Genomic DNA, 19,948 nt, shown 5'->3' with positions numbered 1-19,948 from the left:
TGCTTTTGCTTTAGGAGTCATATCCAAAAAATCATTGTGAAGACCCATGTCAACAAGTTTTTCCCTATTTTTTAATATAGGAGATATATGGTTTCAGATCTTACATTTAAGTCTTTAATCCATTTCAGGTTAATTTTTGTGAGTAGTGTGAGATAGGGGTCTTCTGCAAGTAAATATCCAATTTTCGCAGCACCATTTGTTAAAGAGACTGTGTTTTCTCCATTGAGTATTTTTGGCTCCCTTGTCAAATATTAGTTGATTATAAATGCGTGGAATTATTTCTGGGCTCTTCATTCTATTACATTGACTATATGTCTATTTTTATGCCAGTACTATACTGTTTTGATACTAGATATTTGTAATATAGTTTGAAATGAGGAAGTGTGGTGCTTCCAGCATTTCCCTTTTTTTCCCAGGATTGGCTTGCCTATTCAGGGACTTTTGTGGTTCCTCATATGAAATCTTAATAAGGATTGCTTTGAATGTTTTGGGTAGTATGGACATTTTAACAATATTAATTCTTCCAATCCATGAACACCAAATATTTTTCCATTTACTTGTGCCTTCTTTAATTTCTTTTATCAACGTCTTTTTGTTTTGCCTCTTGGTTAAATTTATTCCTAAGTATTTTGTTTTTCATGTATTGTCAATGGGATTGTTTGCTTTATTTCCTTTTCCGAAAATTCATTGATACTGTATTGAAACACCACTGATTTCTGCAACTATACTGAATTTGTTGATTAAATCTAACAGTCCTTTGGTTGAGTCTCTAGGATTTTCTATATATAAAATCATCTGCAAATAGAGACAATTTTAGTTTTCCTTTCCATTTTTGGTAACTTTTATTTCTTTTTCTTGTCTGTCTGCTCTGGCTGGAACTTCCAATACTATGTTGAATAGAAGTGGTCTGAGTGGGCACCCTTGTCTTATTCCTGATCTTAGAAGAAAAGCTTTAACCTTTCACCATTGAGTATGAAGGTAGCTATAGGCTTATCATATATGGTCTTTATCATGGTTAGGTAGGTTCCTTCTACACCTAATTTGTTGAGAGTTTTTTTAATCATGAATGGATATTGAATTTTTTCAAATGCTTTTTCTGTATCTACTGAGATGACCATATGATTTTTCAATCTCATACTTCTAATGCAATGTATCATATGTTGAGTTGTATATGTTGCACCATCCTTGCATTCCAAGTATGAATTCCACTAAATCATGGTATGTGACCCTTTACTGTATTGCTTAATTTGGTTTGCTAGTATGTTGAGAATTTTTGTAAGGATCAAGGATATTGGCTTGTAGTTGTCATCAAGACTTATCTGGGTTTTTTTTTCATTTTTTTTATGTTTATTTATTTTTGAGACAGAGAGAGACAGAGCATGAATGGGGGAGGGTCAGAGAGAGAGGGAGACACAGAATCTGAAGCAGGCTCCAGGCTCTGAGCTGTCAGCACAGAGCCCGACACGGGGCTCGAACTCACGGACCATGAGATCATGACCTGAGCCGAAGTCGGACGCTTAACTGACTGAGCCACCCAGGAGCCCCAAGCCTTATCTGGTTTTGACATCAGAGTAATGTTTGATTCATAAGATAAGTTTGGAAGTTTTCCTTCCTCTTCAATTTTTTTGGAAGAGTTTGAGAAATATTGGTATTAATTCTTCTTTAAATGTTTAGTAGAACTCACTAGTTAAACCATTTGGTCCCGAGCTTTTCTTTGTCACAATGTTTTTGAAGTACTTACTCAATTTCCTTACTCATTGCTCAGATTTTCTGTTCTTCCTAATTCAGTTTTGGTAGATTGCATGTTTCTAGGAATTTATCCATTTCTTCTAAGTTGTCCAGTTTGTTGGCATTTAGTTGTTCATGTGTCTTATGATCCTTTGTATTTTTGTGGTATCAATTGTTATGTCTCTTCTTTCGTTCATGATTCCATTGCTTTGTGTTCTCTTCTCTTCTCTTCTCTTCTCTCTCTCTCTCTCTCTCTCTCTCTCTCTCTCTCAATCTCTCTCGGGTAGTCTAGCTAAAGGATTGTCAATTTTGTTTACCTTTTCAAAGAACTAACTCAGTTTCATTGATCTTTTCTATTGTTTTTCCTTTATTTCATTTGTTTCTGCTCTTATCTTTGTTATCTCCTTCCTTCTGCTAACTGTGGGCTTAGTGTGTTCTTTTTCTAGTTCCTTTAGGTGTAGAATTAGGTTGTTTAATATATTTCTATTTTCTTGTTGTATGCTTATATATATAAACTTCCCTCTTAGAATTACTTTCACTGCATCCCATTAGTTCTGGTATATTGTGTTTCCATTTTATTTGTATCAAGATACTTTTTGATTTCTCTTTTAATTTCTGCTTTGATCCATTGTTTGGGAATATGTTGTTTAATTTCCATGTATTTGTGAGTTTTCCAGTTTTCCTGATATCTAGTTCCACACCATTGTGGTCAGTGAAGAAACTTGGAATGTTTTCAATTTTCTTAAATTTGCTAAGACTTAGGACGCCTGAGTGGCTCAGTCAGTTAAGCGTCCAACTCTTGATATCAGCTCAGGTCGTGATCTTATGGTGGTGGGATAGAGCCCTGAATCGGGCTCCACACTGAGCATGGAAACTGCTTGGGATTCTCTCTCTCTGCCCATCCCCCACTCATGAGCACGCTCTCTCTCTTTCTCTCTTTCTCTTTCTCTCACAATAAATAAATAAACATTTTCAAAATCTGCTAAGACTTGTTTTGTGGCTCAACATTTGATTTATCCTGGAAAATACTCCATGTGTGCTTGAGAAGAATATGTATTCTGTTGTTGTGGTGGTGGTGGTTGTTTTTGTCGGATGAATTGGGTTTTAGATGTCTGGTAAATCCATTTGTCCTATAGTGTTGTTCAAATACACTGTTTCCTGTGGTGCCTGGGTGGCTCAGTCGGTTGAGCGTCTGACTTCACCTCAGGTCACGATCTCACGGTCCATGAGTTCGAGCCCCCAGGCTCTGGGCTGATGGCTCAGAGCCTGGAGCCTTCCGATTCTGTGTCTCCCTCTCTCTCTGCCCCTCCCCTGTTCATGCTCTGTCTCAAAATTAAACAAATGTTAAAAAAAATTTTTTTAAATACACTGTTTCCTTATTGATTCTCTGTCTGGTTGAACTACCCATTGTTGAGAGTAGAGTATTAAAGTCCTTAACTATTGGGGCAACTGGCTTGGCTCAGTCAGTGGAACGTGCAACACTTGATCTCAGGGTTGTGAGTTCAAGCCCCATGTTGGGTTCAGAGGTTACTTACAAATGAATTTTTTAAATAAAAATTAAAAAGTAAAGTCCTCAACTATTATTATATTGTTGTGTATTTCTCTTTTCAGTTCTGTTAGTATTTGCTTTATATTTTTAGATACTCTGATAATAGACACATAAAAAGTAGCAGTTTTATGTCTTCTTAGTGGATTGACCCTTTTATCATTATATAATGACTTTTGGTCTCTTTTGACCATTTTTTGCTTAAAGTCTATTTTTACTTGCATAAGAATAGCTCCCTCGCTTTCTTTTTTTTTTTTTTTTAATTTTTTTTTTCAACGTTTTTATTTATTTTTGGGACAGAGAGAGACAGAGCATGAACGGGGGAGGGGCAGAGAGAGAGGGAGACACAGAATCGGAAACAGGCTCCAGGCTCTGAGCCATCAGCCCAGAGCCTGATGCGGGGCTCGAACTCACGGACCGCGAGATCGTGACCTGGCTGAAGTCGGACGCTTAACCGACTGCGCCACCCAGGCGCCCCCCCTCACTTTCTTTTGTTTACCACTTGCTTGAATTATCTTTCTCTATCCCTTTACTCTTAGTCTATGTGCACCTTTAGAGCTAAAATGGATGTCTTATAGGCAATATATCATTGAATCATGTTTATTTTTTTTTAACAATTCAGCCATTATGTCTTTTGATGGGATAATTTAATTCATTATTTTTAAAGTAATTATTGGTAGGTAAGTTCTTACTATTGTCATTTTGTGGGTTTTGGTTTGTTTTGCAGTACCATTGTTCCTTGTTTTTTTCTTATTGAGGTATAATTAACATATAACATTATATTAGTTTCAGATGTACAACATAATGATTTGATATTTGTGTACACTGCCAAATAATCACCACAAGTCTAGTATCTCCTTGTCACCATATAAAGTTACATAATATGCAATTCAATATTATTGGCTGTAGTTACCATACTGTACATTACATCCTCTTGATTTATTTTATAACTAGAAATTTATACGTCTGGACCACTTTCTCCCATTTTGCCCACCCCCTCACATCTCCTCCCCACTGACAACCACATCTGTTCTCTGCATCTATGAATTTTGTTTGTTTTGTTTTTTTAAGTTTTTATTTTAAATTCCAGTTAGTTAACATACAGTGTAATAGTAGTTTCAGGTATACAATGTAGTGATTCAACACTTCCATTGAACACCCAGTGCTCATCACAACAAGTACACTCCTTAATCCCCATCACCTATTTAACCCATCTCCCCCACTATCTCCCTCTGGTAACCATTAGTTTGCTGTCTATAGTTAAGAACCTATTTCACACCACATGGGTGGCTCAGTCAGTTGGGCATCCGACTCTTGATTTCAGCTCAGGTCATGGTCCTGGGATTGTAGGATTGAGCCCCACGTTCAGCTCTACACTGAGCGTGGAGCCTGCTTGAGATTCTCTCTCTGTCTCTGTCTGTTTCCCCTGCTTGCATGTGCTCTCTAAAATAAATTAAATTTTTTTTAAATAGTCTATTTCTTGGTTTGTCTCTCTCTTTTCCCCCGTGCTCATTTGTTTTCTTTCTTAAATTCCACATATGAATGAAATCATATGGTATTTGTCTTTCTCTGACTTTTTTCCCTTAGCATTATACTCCCTAGCTCCATCCATGTCATTGCAAATGCCAAGATTTTATCTTTTTGATGACTGAGTAATATTCCATATTACTCCATATTACATATACATATATATGTATATATACATATATATACCACATCTTCTTTATCCATTCATCAGTCAATGGACACTTAGGCTGTTTCCATAATTTAGCTATTATAGATAAAGCTGCTATAAACACCAGGGTGCATATATCCCTTTGAATAAGCACTTTTGTATTCTTTGGGTAAATATCTAGTAGTACAATTGCTAGATCATAAGATAGTTCTATTTTTAACTCTTTGAGGAAACTTCATTCTGTTTTCCAGAGTGGCTGCACCAGTTTGCTTTCCCACCAGCAGTGCAAAAGCGTTCCCCTTTCTTGCATTCTTGCCAACACCTGTTGTTTTTTGTGTTGTTGATTTTAGCCATTCTGACAAATGTGAGGCAATATTCATTGCAGTTTTGATTTGTACTTCCCTGATGATGAGTGATGTTGAGCATCTTTTCATGTGTCTGTTGTCCATCTGTGTGTCTTCTTTGGAAAAATCTACTTGTATAATTTGCCCATTTTTAATTGGATTATTCATTTTTGGGGTGTTAAGTTTGAGAAGTTCTTTGCATATTTTGGATATGAACTTTTTATGAGATATGTCATTTGCAAATATCTTCTCCCATCCTATAGTTTGCCTTTTAGCTTTGTTGATTGTTTCCTTCACTGTGCAGAAGTTTTTATTTTGATGAAGCCCCAATAGTTTATTTTTGCTTTTGTTTCCCCTGCCTCAGTAGACATATCTAAAAAGAAGTTGTTGTGGCCAATGTTAAAAACATTACTGCCTGTGTTCGTCTCTAGGATTTTTATGATTTCAGGTCTCGCATTTAGGTCTTTAATCCATCTTGAAATTGTTTTTGTGTATGGTGTAAGAAAGTGGTCCAGTTTCATTCTTTTGCATATTTCTGTCCAGTTTTCCTTAAATCATTTGTTAAAGAGACTTTTTCCCATTGGATATTCTTTTCTGTTTTGTTGAAAATTAGCTGGCCATATAATTGTGGGTTCGTTTCTGGGTTTTCTATTCCGTTCCATTGATCTATGTGTCTGTTTTTGTGACAGGACCTTACTGTTTTGTTCACTACTATAACTTGAAGTCTGGAATTGTGATGCTTCCAGCTTTGCTTTGCTTTTTCTAGGTTGCTTTGGCTATTCGAAGTCTTTTGTAATTCTATACAAATTTTAGGATTGCTTATTCTAGCTCCATGAAAATGCTGTTGGTATTTGATAGGAATTGCATTAAATGTATAGATTGCTTTGGGTAGTATAGGCATTTTAACAACATTTGTTCTCCCAACACTTGAGCATGGGATATTTTTCCGTTTCTTGGCATCATCTTGAATTTCTTTCATGAATGTTTATAGTTTTCAGAATACAGGTCTTTTGCCTGTTTAGCTAGGTATTTATTCCTAGGTATCTAATTGGTTTGGGTACAATTATAAATGGGATTGATTCCTTAATTTCTCTTTCTGCTGCTTCATTATTGGTGTATAGAAATGCAACAGGTTTCTGTATGTTGATTTTGTATCTTGCACCTTTACTGAACTTGTATATCACTTCTAACAGTTCTTTGGGGTTTTCTATATAGAGTATCATGTCATCTGCAAATAGTGTTACTTCTTCCTTGCCAATATGGAGGCCTTTTTTTGTCTTTATGTTGTCTGATTGCTGTGGCTATGACTTCTAGTACTATGTTGAATACAGTGGTGAGAGTGTACATCCTTATCTCATTTCTGACCATAGAAGAAAAGCTCTCAGTTTTTCCCCATTGAGGATGATATTCGCTGTGGGTTTTTCATATATGGTCTTTATTATGTTGAGGTATATTCCCTCTAAACCTACTTTGTTGATGGTTTCTATCATGAATGGATGTTACATTTTGTTATATACTTTTTCTGCATCTATTGAAATGATTATAATGTTCTTACCCTTTCATTTATTAATGTGTTGTATCACACTGATTGCCTTGTGAATATTGAATCACTGTTGCATCTCAAGAATAAATCCCACTTGATGGTGGTGAATGATTTTTTAAATGTATTGTTGGGGGACATCTGAGTGGCTCAATCAGTTGAGCATCTGACTCTTGGTTTTGGCTTGGGTCATGATCTCACATTTCATGACTTCATGCCCCATATTGGGCTCTGTGCTGACAGTGCAAAACCTGCTTGGGATTCTCTCTCTCTCTCTCTCTCTCTCTCTCTCTTCTCCTCCATTGCTCATGTTCTCTCTTCCTCTCTCCCTCTTTCTCTCAAACTAAATAAACTTTAAAAATAAACAAACAAGTTGTTGGAATCAGTATGCTCGTACTTTATTTAGAATTCTTTTTACCAATGTTTATCAGGGATATTGGCTTGTAGTTCTTTTTGCTGTTGTTGTTCTTTTGTTTTTATTCAATAATCATGAACTTAACTCTGCAATCCAGCTAGACTTGGAAGGGAATAAGGAAAATATGGAACCCATAGAACTGCAGTGAGAGCACAAAGATTATAGGATATTTCAAGCAGATGGGGACAAAAGGGTGCCCTCTTGAGGTACAGGAGTGGTCTGGAAGTTAAGATAAAACACAAGTCAAATTTATTAGATTTGTGCACAGTTAGCAATAGTTATCTTTTTGCTGGTCTTGCCATTCCTGGGCCCAAGGTGCTCCATGGCTTCCACAATATTCATGCACTCTTTCACCTTGCCAAAGACCACATGCTTGCCATCCAACCACTAGGTCTTGGCAGTGCAGATGAAAAACTGGAAACCATTTGTGTTGGGTCCAGCATTTGCCATGGACAAGATGCCAGGACTTGTATGCTTCAGAATGAAATTCTTATCATCAGATTTCTCCCCATAGACGGATTTGCCAGCAATGCCATTATGGCACGTGAAGGTACCACCCTGGCACATAAATGCTGGAATAATCCTGTGAAAGCAGGAACCTTTATAACCAATATTTTCTCCCCAGTGCTTACAGTACAAAAGTTTTCTGCTGTCTTTGGACCTTTGTCTGCAAACAGCTCAAAGGAGACACGGACCAAGTGCTCACTGTCTACAGCAATGTTGAAGAACAGTGAGGTTGACCATAGCTGGGAACCACAGGTGGCTCCAGGGTGGCAGTGTCTGCAAGGCCTGTAGTTCTCTTTTCTAGTGGATTCTTTATCTGATTTTGATATGAGGCTAATGTGGCATCATAAAATGAATTTGGAAGTTTTCCTTCCTTTTCTATTATTTTGGAATAGTTCGAGAAGAAAAGTATTAACTCTTCTTTAAATGTTTGGTAGAATTCCCCCGTGAAGCCATCTGGCCCTGTACTTTTGTTTGTTGGGAGATGTTTTGATTACTGATTCAGTTTCTTTGCTGGTTATCAGTCTGTTCAAGTTTTCTATTTCTTCCTGTTTCAGTATTGGTCATTTATATGTTTCTAGGAATTCATCCATTTCTTCTAGATTGTCCAATTTGTTGGCATATAGTTTTTCATAATATTCCCTCACAATTGTTTGTATTTCTGTGGTGTTGGTTGTTATTTCTCTTCTCTCACTTGTGATTTTATTTATTTGGGTCCTTTCTCTTTTCCTTTTGATAAGTGTGGCTAAGGGTTTATCAACTATTAATTTTTTTAAAGAACCATCTCCTGATTTCATTGATCTGTTCTATTGGTTTTTTTGTTTGTTTGTTCTATATCATTTATTTTTGCTCTAATCTTTATTATTTCCTTCCTTCTGCTAGCTATAGGCTTCATTTGTTGTTCTTTTTTTTTTTTTTCTAGCTCCTTTGGGTGTAAAGTTAGGTTGTTTATATGAGATTTTTCTTGCTTCTTAAGGTAGGCCCGTATTGCAATTTACTTCTCTCTTTAGCTGCATCCCAAAGGAGTTAGACTATGCTGTTTTCATTTTCATTTATTTCCATGTTTTTTTTTAAATTTCTTCTTTGATTTCCTGGTTGACCCATTCATTGTTTAGTAGCAAGTTGTTTAACCTCCATGTCTTTGTGGTCTTTCCAAATTTTTCTTCTTGCTGACTTCAAGTTTCATAGTGTTTTGGTATCTTTTTGTTTGTTGAGGCCTGATTGGTGACCTAGTATGTGATATATTTTGGAGAGTGTTCCATGTGCACTTGAAAAGAATGTGTATTCTGCTGTTTTAGGGTAGAATGTTCTCAATATATCTGTTAAGTCCATCTGGTCCAGTCTATCATTGAATGTTATTGTTTATTGATTTTCTGTTTAGATGATCTGTCTGTCCATTGCTATAAGTTGGGTGTTAAACTCCCCTACTATTATTGTATTATTATCAATTAGTTCCTTTATGTTTGTTCTAATATTTGTTTTATATTTTGTTTTATATTTGAGTGCCTTATTGTTGGGTGTATAAATATTTATAATTGTTAAATCTTCTTGTTTATTATCATCTCTTGTTACAGTTTTTGTTTTAAAGTCTAGTTCATCTGATATAAGTATTGCTACTCTGGCTTTCTTTTGACATCCATTTGCATGATTAATGTTTCTCCATTCCCTGACTTTCGATTTGCAGGTGTCTTTAGGTATAAAATGAATCTCTTTTAGCAGCATATAAATGGCCCTTGGTTGTTTTTTTTTTTTTATCTGTTCTGATACCATATGTCTTTGAATGTTTAGTCCATTTAGAATCAAAATAATTATTGATAAATATACATTTAGTGCATTTTATTACTTGTTTTGTCATTGTTTCTTGAGATTTTTCTCTGATCCTTTCTTGTCTTTCTCACTTTTGGTCTTTCCTTTCCACTCAGAATCCCCTTTAATATTTCTTGCAGAGCTGGTGTAGTGGTCACAAACTCCTTTAGTTTTTGTTTGTCTAGGAAACTATCTCTCCTTCTATTCTGAATGATAGCCTTGCTGGATAGAGTATTCTTGGCTAGAGATTTTTCTTATGCATATCATGCCACTCCCTTCTGACCTGCCAACTTTCTGTTGAGAAATCTACAGCTAGCATTATGGGTTCTCCCTTGTAAGTTAAGGAATTCTTTTGTCTTGCTGCTTTTGAGATTTTTTTCATTATCACTATATTTTGCAAATTTAATTACAATATCTTGACCATGGATGTTATAGGAGTTCTCTGTGCCTCCTGGATCTGGATGTCTGTTTCCTTTCCTACATTAGGGAAGTTTTTAACTAATAGTTAAATTTTTTTGCCTCTTTTTCTCTCTTCTTCTGGGACTCCTATAATAATCCTATAAATGTAATGTGATTACATTAGATGGAGTCACTAAGTTCTCTAAGTCTATTCTTGTGTTCCATAATTATTCTTTCTCTCTTTTGTTCAGTTTCATTATTTTCTATTATTTTGTCTTCTATGTTACTTTTTTGTTCCTTTGCTTCTTACAGTCTGCTGTTCATTGCATCAAGCCTGTTTCCAATCTCAGTTATTGTATTCTTCATTTTTGACTGATTCTTTTTTAACTTTTATCTCTGTGGTAAGGGTCTCCCTGATGTCTTCTATTCTTTTCTTAAGCCCAGCAAGTATCCTTATGATTGTTGCTTTAAATTCTCCATCAGGCATGCCACTTATATCGGTTTTGCTTAGATCTCTGGCCATGGCCTTATCTTGTTCTTCCATTTGGGATGAATTCCTCTGTTTTGACATTTTGTCTAAGTCTCTGCCTTCTTCTCTGTGTTAGAAAAGCCCATTGTGTTTCCTGCTCCTGAAGTAATGGCCTTTTGAAGAAGAGATTGTATAGTGTCCAGGGCCTGGCTCTTCCCGGATTGTCTCTGGTGTGTGCTCTGTGCACCCTGGTGTTGCGTTTTGGCTGCTCTGTCCCTCAGGTCAGTCTCCTTCAGGGGCTCTCTTTGCCTGCAGTGGGCAGTGCTTGGTCCTTGGCCAGAATGTGGCAAGTTTTAACTAGGTGTGCTCTGGTTTGCTTGTTAAATGAGACCTGATACTACTTCAACTGAACTGAGGCTTTGTACAACTCTCTGGTTAGGAGATGTGGTTTGGGCAGCAGTTCCTGCTATTCTTCTGGATGCCTTTTATTCTTTTTTTCTTATCTAATTGCTGTAGCTAGAACTTTATTTGTTCTTCTTTTTCTAGCTCCTTTAAGTGTAAAGTTAAACTGTTTATTTGAGATTTTTCTTGTTCTTGAGGTGGGACCTTTATTGCTACAAAATTCCTTCTTACAACTGTTTTTGCTGCATCCCATACAGTTTGGAGTGTTGTGTTTTCATTTTCATTTGCCCCAAAGTACTTTTTATTTCCTGGTTGATTTCTTCATTGACTCATTGGTTGTTTGGAAGCATGTTGTTTGGTCTTCACATGTTGGTGTTATTTTCCACTTTTCTTCTTGTAGTTGATTTCTAGTTTCATGCACTGTGGTTGAAAAAGATGCTTGATATAATTTTAATCTTCTTAATTTACTCTTCTTAAATTTATTGACACTGTTTTGTTGCCTAATATGTGATTTATCCTGGAGAATGTCCCATGTGCACTTGAGAAGAATGTGTATTCTACTGTTCCTAGAAGGACTTTTCTCTGAGAGAGATTAAGTCTATTTGTTCTAATGTGTTGTTCAAGATTAATGTTTCCTTATTAATCTTCTTTTTATTTATTTATTTATTTATTTACCTGTTTTATTTTTTATTTTTTTAAATTTACATCCAAATTAGTTAGCATATAGTTCAACAGTGATTTCAGGAGTAGATTCCTTAGTGCCCCTTACCCATTTAGCCCACTTAGCCCATCCCCCCTCCCACAACCCCAACCTTATTAATCTTCTGTCTGGATGATCCATCCATTGATGTTCTCTCTCAATCCATTGTACTCTTCTATCCATTGATGTTCTCAAGGTTAATGTTTCCTTATTAATCTTCTGTTTGGATGATCCATCCATTGATGTGAGTAGGGTTTTAAAGTTCCCTACTATTATCATATTACTGTCAATTTCTCTCTTTTTGTCTGTTAATATTTGCTTATATATTTAGGTGCTCCTATTGTGGGCACATAAATATTTATAAGTGTTATCTCTTCTTGTGGTTTGATCCAATCATTATATAATGCCATTCTTTGTCAATTTTTACAGCCTTTGTCTAAAGTATATTTTGTCTGATATAATTATTGTTATCCCAACTTTCTTCTCCTTTCCATTCCCATCCCTCATTCCTTCTGTGTGTGTCTTTGGATCTGAAGTGAGTCTCTTATAGGCAGCATATTTTTTATCCATTTAGCCACCTTATGTCTTTTGACTGGATTACATAACAACCTGTGTAATGTAGCAGTCTATTTTAAGTTGGTGGTCATTTAGGGGCACCTGGGTGGCTCCATCAGTTGAGCATCCAACTTCGGCTCAGGCCATGATCTCATGGTTCATGAGTTTGAGCGCCGCATCGGGCTCTGTGCTGACAGCTCAGAGCCTGGAGCTGGCTTAGGATTCTGTGTTTCCTTCTCTCTCTGCGCCTCCCCCACTCATATTCTGTGTGTGTCTTTCTCTTACTCAAAAATGAATATGAAAAAAATGTTTAATTTGGTGGCCATTTATGTTCAGACACATTCCGAAAACACTACACTTTTAGTGTTTTGATGTCATAATTTACATGTTTTTATTTAATGTATTTCTTATCTAATTAATGTAGATGTATTGGCTTTTACTACTTTTGTCTCTTAACTCTCATACTAGTTTTATAAGTGTTGATCCACTACCTTTTCTATATGTTTGCCTCTACCAGTTAGAATTTTTTCTTTCATTTATTTTCTTGTGTCCAGTTATGGCCTTTTCTTTCCATTTAAAGAAATCCCTTTAATGTTTCTTGTAAAGCACATTTGGTGGTGATGAAATCCTTTAGCTTTTGTTTGTCTGAGAAACTTTCTATCTCCCTTTCAATTCTGAATGATAATCTTTCTGGGTAGAATTTCCTTGGTTATAAGTTTTTTTCCTTTAAGTACTTGCGATATACTGTCTCACTTTCTTCTAGCTTGCAAAGTTTCTGCTGGAAAATCAGCTTCCCTTATATATAAGTTTCCCTTATATATAACTATTTGCTTTTCTTTTGCTGCTTTTAAGATTCTCTCTTCATCTTTACTTTCTGACATTTTAGTTGCAGCGTGTGTCTTGGTGTGGATCTCTGCATTCATCTTGTGTGGCAGTCTCTGTGATTCCTGGTAGTTGTCTTTAAACTATCCTCATTTTTAAAGATACTTTTTTCTTTTTGCTGTTCAGTTTTGGTGATTTGCGTTACTCTGTCTTCCAGATCACTGATTTGTTCTTCTGCATCATTTAATCTGCTGTTGATTCCCTCTAGTGTATTGTTTATTTCTGTTATAGTCTTCAGCTCTGATTGATACTTTCTCATATTTTCTATCTTTGTTGAAGTTTTCACTATGTTTATTCTTCTCCTGAGTTTGGTAAGCATCTTTATGACCATTACTTTAAACTCTTTATCAGGTATATTGCTTATCTTCACTTCATTTAGTTTTTTTCTAAGATTTCATCTTGTTCTTTCATTTATTTAAATTTTTTTTTCAACGTTTTTTATTTATTTTTGGGACAGAGAGAGACAGAGCATGAACGGGGGAGGGGCAGAGAGAGAGGGAGACACAGAATCGGAAACAGGCTCCAGGCTCCGAGCCATCAGCCCAGAGCCCGACGCGGGGCTCGAACTCACGGACTGCGAGATCGTGACCTGGCTGATGTCCGACGCTTAACCGACTGCGCCACCCAGGCGCCCCTTGTTCTTTCATTTAGAACATATTCCTCTCTTTCTTCATTTTGCCTAACTTTGTATGTTTGTTTCTGGGTATTAGGTAGTACAGCTAAGTATCCCAGTCTTGAAGGAATGACCTTATATTAAAGATGTTGTGTGGGACCCGGAAGTACAATCCCTGGCCACCAGAGCCAGCTGCTCCGATTGTGTCGCCTTTGTAGTATGGCAGAGCCATAGGTGCTTTGGGTACACTGGTGGGGGGTATGGCTCCTGTCTCAGCTAACTATAAAGACCAGTTTTGACTGTTGCTGGTGCGTTGTGGGCAGAGTTATCATTCTGTCAGCTGTGAGGCCCAGCCAACACACAGGGTTGTGTGATGCTTTCAGCAAGTCATACCCCAAGGCATTAGCAATCTAGAAGGAGATTCCAAAATGGCAGCCATCACTGCTGGGATCAGCAGAGCAGAATGACGTAGCAAAAATGGTTGCTGCCAATTTCAATCCCCAGAGAGAGACCCAGCTGCCTCCTGCCTCCTGCCTCTCCAGCTGGTTCTCTCATTCGTAAGTGGGTCTCCTTCACCTGTGATCTATGTACTTTTCCATCTGATGTTTTTGTGCTAGTTTCTAGGTCAAGTGAGTCTGCACACAAGCCCTTCAAAAGTGCTTTCCCTATAGTTCTATAGTTTTCCTTGAAGTATTCCCTGTTAGTTTTCAAAGATAGCTTTTTGCCAGATCATCTCTCTTGTGTAGAGTTAAGGTTTGGGGTGCCTGATTTGGAGCTCGAATATCTCACTCCTCAGGGAAAATTTCTGTACATTTGAGATCCCTCCTGACAGTGGAGTGCTGTACCTGGTGTGTAGTTTTTTTTCCTTAGCATAGCCACATCTCTGCCTCTTCTACCCATCTCAGTGCCATCCCTTGCTGGGAGGGTCTGTCCATCCAGGTTCTAGGTCGTCTTCAGAGGCAATTATTCTGAACGTAGGTGGAGATTTGTTGTGTCCATGGGAAGAGGTGAGATCAGGATCTTCCTAGGCTGCTATCTTGAAACCTCCCCTTATGTTTCATGTTTTAAGGACTGTCAAACTGTTTTTTTCAAAAGGAGTTGCACTATTTTTCTGTTGTCTTTTTAATCCAATAATATTTATTTTAAAAGATTATCTTGAAAAGAAAAAAAAAGATTTTGTAACTGTATGGTGACAGATATTAACTAGACTTATTGTTTAGTTGTCTTGACTTATTGTCCATGCTGCCCTGCTGCCCTGGCACCCATGGCCTAGGAGCAAGGAGAATGCGACCTATGCTGCCTGCTGGCCACCGGCTGCCACCTTCACCCCTGCTGTGCTTGGCGCCACTCTACCCACCCTACCACCCCCTCCCCTGCCCTTGGAGCTGCTGGCATCTCAGCCACCTCCTGTATTTTTTTTTTCTGACCTGAGATAATTCTTTTTATTTTGACCAAAAAGGTGAGTCAAGTAGGGACACCCAGCCTTCCACCAACAGCCACTTCTCCAAACAAGCCGCCTGTCCAGACACCTTGGTCCCAGGCCCAGCTAGTCCAGGGGCCCTCATGGGCAGCAGGAACAGGAGAGAGGAGGACACAGCAACAGGGTCAGGGCCCCTATGGGCCACCCCTGCCCTACCCCACCCACTCTGAGCCGCCAACAGCCAAGATTCAAGCAAAACCAGGAGAGGGAGGCCTGGGGGGGGGGGGGGGGGGGGGGGAATCTCTAAAATAACCCCACCCTGGAAACAAACCAAAGTGAGCCTAAGTTCCTCCTGGGAAGGAGCCCCAGCTCTCACTGATGTATTTCTCTCAAAATAGCAGAGCCCTCAGCGGAGGTGGGGGCGGGGCGGACAGGGACCACACTGAAGACTTGCCGTGGTGATCATTTAGCAATATATACATATACAATCATTATGTTGTATACTTGAAACTCATACAATGTTATATGTCAGTTACCCCCTGATTTCTAAAAAGATTATTTTGGTTTTGAATTTATTTCTTTGTGGTTTTTATTTTTATTTTTTTTTCAATGTTTATTTATTTTTGGGACAGAGAGAGACAGAGCATGAACGGGGGAGGGGCAGAGAGAGAGGGAGACACAGAATCGGAAACAGGCTCCAGGCTCTGAGCCATCAGCCCAGAGCCTGACGCGGGGCTCGAACTCCCGGACCGCGAGATCGTGACCTGGCTGAAGTCGGACGCTTAACCGACTGCGCCACCCAGGCGCCCCTCTTTGTGGTTTTTAAAAATATTTATTTATGTATTTGTTTAATAATCTCTACCCCCAGCGTGGGGCCAGAACTCATGACCCCAAGATCAAAAGTCACATGTTCTACTGCCTGAGCCAGCCAGGTGCCCCTTCTTTGTGTTTTGTATGTAAAGTCATTTACATTTTTATAGTTTTATTGTTTCATTAAGCAGTATACCTCCACAAATAATATACTACAGTCTTAGCTCTTGACTGTTAACTTTGGCTTTTCTTGGCAAAACCAAACCAAAAACAGTAAAGTTTCTTTTGCCATATTAGGGTGAAAAATAAGTAAATTTTCCTTCTCTAATTTAGCTGATAATAATAAATTACATATATTTTTTAAGACTTAATTAAAACTTAAATGATTATAAATTTAGGAGCAGCTTAGCTGGGTGATTCTGGCATAGAATCTTTCATGAAGAGGTTGTAGTCAAGTTGTCAGCTAGAACCCAGCCATCTGTAGCCTTGACCAGAGCTGCAGGTTATGCCTCCTGGAAGACTCACTCCCATAGTTGTCAACAGGCAGTCCCAGTTCCCTGCTTCATGGATCTATCCACAGGGATGTTTGAGTGTCCTCATGTCAGGGAATTTCCCCCCAGATCACGTAGTCTAAGAGAGACAGCAAGGGTAAAGTTGTGATTCCTTTCATGACTAAATCTCAGAAATCACAAATCATTATGTCTGCTATATTCTATTCATTAGAAGTGAGCCAACAAGTCCAGTCACACTTAAGGAGAAAGGAATTAAGCTCCATTTCCTGAAGGGAGATGTATCAAAGAATCTGTGGACATCTTTTAAAACTACTGTCTTTTAATGACACAGCAGCTAAACTTCCACAGGGCAAGTGATCCAAGAGAGAACAAGAAGGATTCCACAATGTCTTTTATGGCCTAACTTCAGAAGTTATATGCTCATTTCTGCAATATCCTATTGGTCACACAGGTCAGCCTCATTCAGTGTAGGATGGTACTAAGTAAGGGCATGTAACCCAGGAAGCAGGTATCATTGGAGGCCATTCTGGATGCTGGCTACCACAGATACCAAAGGAAGCAATAATTAATTCTGCCAGGGCATGCTGGGGATGGCACCACAAGGGAAGTGACATAAAGATGGGCTTTTGTGGTCCCCCAAGCCCTAAGAAAAATGAGAAAAAACAGTCAAAATCATCTAGTCTCTCCTTGACTTGAAGACAGGAAGAAAGTAAGAACCAGAGCAGGTGCCAGAGGACTCCACTTTCCACTGGCTTTTGATGTTATCTACTTTACCCAAGAGCTGTCATGCATGCTATTAAAGTAACTGTAGGTGCTCTAGTCTCACAATAAGCAATCAGACCAGGTAGGAGCTTCTTTAATAACAGGTATTAAGTGCTCAATGAACCAAAATAGCTATTCAAAGCCACTTTTTGCTCTCTGTAATAATTAGGACATGAACTTCCCCGGGGAGATTAGGAGAAATGAGATGTAGCAGCCTCCACCTCTACTGCTGTCATTGTTTTAACATTCAGAACACAGAGTCTCTACTAAGGAGTCTTTTAAAGGTTTGAAATTTTTGGTGGGAGAAGAGAAGAAGACCAGTGGGAAGCCCAGCAGATTTTTAAAATATAAAATTTCCCATTTCTCTCAGAAAACTGAAAATAGCTCTTGGGTTATAAATTATAAGTCTCTGTTCTTTCTTGTTTTGTTGTTGTTGTTTTTCCCCAAAGCTTTGGAATCAACACAATGCTGCAAATGTGGTCACGTTTATTCTTTTTATTTTATTATAAACTTTACATACTTCCACAAAAGAACCATTTACATAGTTTACAATCAACAGTAACAAAAATAAATTCAAAGACTGTCCAGGTAAAGAAAAAGAGGATGACAATCCTCATCTTTGGCTAGAAAGAAGACTTGTTTTTACTCCTACATGGACAATAATGCACTGGGTCAGGGAACACTCATTGCAGAAAAGCCACAGGGTCACAGTGACTCAAGAGGCCAGTCCTGCTTTACAGCTGGGCCCCACTGGACAGCCCAACCAGGCACTATCCTTACTGAGTGCTGAACTCAGCCCACTGGCCTACCCTGGACACAGAGGTGCCTCCAGGGGTGTCTATACCTTGCTTTGCGCCCTTTGCTTTTTCCTCTCATAATATTAAGTGCTATTTATTGGGCATCTACTCTGTGCCTGTGCTTTACATTAATTGTCCCTCTTTCAACTCAAACCCTGCAAAGTGGTATCATGAACCTCATTTACAGTTAAGTGAAGCTCAGGGAATGTATGAATCAGGAATCTTTCTTTTGCTGAAACAGAAAACCCAAACTCAAAATGACTTAAGCAGAGTATCTATTAGTTCACATAACCAAAAAAGCCAAGCATATTATGGGTGTCAGGCACAGCTGGATCTATGTGCCCATGTGAACCACAAGGGCCACGTTTCTCTCATGTTTCTCTCTCTGCCCCTTGTACCTATACTCCTTGTGGGCAGGCTCTTCCTTCTTAGTGTTAGGAGATGGCTGAGGCAACCAAATATGCTACATTTCATTAAGTGTGGCAGCTGTGGAGGTGCTCTGTTTGGATCTCCCTTCTAAAATAAGTTGCTATTCAGCTGCAAGGAGACAGCCTCCGGTTGTGCCACCTTCAGGATCTTGCCTTTCCTAGTCAACTACCAGGCAATGACTAGACATGGCAACAAGTCACTGCTGCCCAGTGCATGACCCCACTCATGATCAGTGTTTGCTCCAGAGTTCCCATGGGATTGGCTGACTGTCAGATATGACTGTGTTCTCATCCTCCCCCTTTATTTTTCACAGGCATTACCTTCCTTCCCCCCAAACAATCCTTTTGTACTTCAAAACCATCTGTGTCTTCCTCCTTCAGGAGTCATCTGACATCTCACATTTCACCAGCTCCCATCCCCACATGAGACAGATGTCTTTGCTTCACCCAGATCCCTTTAGATCCCTTTGAACTGATTTTCAGTGTGTTCTTCTAACATCCAGCACCTACAGCTATGTTAAGGCAGTGTTTGCAGAGCCTCAAAACTACCCCTTCACCCTAACTGAACATTCAGAAAGTCTAGGACCTAGGTAACTCCCATGCTTCCTCTCCTCCCACCTAACTGGTGACTATCAGGTTGAGGGTTTCAATGCTAAGGCTCTCTGCCTCTAGGCAGGTCTTCTGAAACATAACCTACCCTCCCAAACTCTCCTATAGCATCAGGCTGAAACTACCCTCCAGAGGACTTTGCCTGGGATCACACTTTGCCTGGCTTTCTCACCTGTGCTGCCCTGCTTCTCACACTTCACTTCCCATCTGCCCTGGGAGTACTTCCTTAATAAATTACAGATGAATCCTCTTCTTAGTGTGCTTCTCAGGAACCCAGTCAAGAACCAGCAGCTGGGACCACAGCACCTGTCAAGTGGCCTCTTCCATAGAGCAGATTCTGCTGGGTCCTCTCCCTCTTTTTGTTCCATCAGGCCTATGGGTTGTAGCTGCTTCCTACTGCCACTAACTCTAGCATGCTTCCCCAGGTCTTGATTGTTTCCCTGGGTTCCTTCTCACTCCTTTGTAAGTAGCCCTTTCATTAAACTCTCCCCAGGTACTGCTTTGGAGTGTGCTGTTTCTTGCCAGAACACTGAATCATAAATATGACCATTACAGGATTTATTTTTTTAATTACCTATCCACCCAACCATCCATCTATCCATCTATCCATTCATCCATCCATCCATCCACCCACCCACCCACCTATCTTATCTATCTATCTATCAAATCTATCTGGTCTATCTATAAAATTCATAGTACCCTAGAGGTTTGAAATGAGACAGAAGTTTAACATTGTGAGATGATTACCCTTTTCCCCTATCCAATCAGTTAGGCTCTGGGAGTGCAAGAAGGTAAATTGGAGATAATATAGAAAATCTGATTTTGAGTTTCTTCCTGATGTAAAGACAGAGGTAGTGACCTCCTCCTTCCAACTGGCCCTCAAAAACCTTCCAGCTGGAAATAGCCAGTAAACAACTTGCAAAAAGTGACATCTGGCGCTAGATGGCGAACATGACCCACCAGTGCCATTGCTCACAGAAGCCACTGACCGACCCAGCTTGCCTGGCTCTGCAGGTCCAGCAAAAACCAGTT

At 38.8% G+C, this 19,948-nt stretch overlaps 1 pseudogene; it reads right to left on the bottom strand.

Annotated features, from left to right (window-relative positions):
* Positions 1-7,500: 7,500 nt before the first annotated feature.
* On the bottom strand, positions 7,501-19,885 carry LOC115502106 (annotated as a pseudogene).
* Between the last annotated feature and the right edge of the window lie 63 nt (positions 19,886-19,948).

This window comes from Lynx canadensis, chromosome E2 (genome assembly GCF_007474595.2).
Source record: "Lynx canadensis isolate LIC74 chromosome E2, mLynCan4.pri.v2, whole genome shotgun sequence".
In the NCBI taxonomy this organism is placed as follows: domain Eukaryota; kingdom Metazoa; phylum Chordata; class Mammalia; order Carnivora; family Felidae; genus Lynx; species Lynx canadensis.
This window is presented reverse-complemented; position numbering and strand designations above follow the sequence as displayed.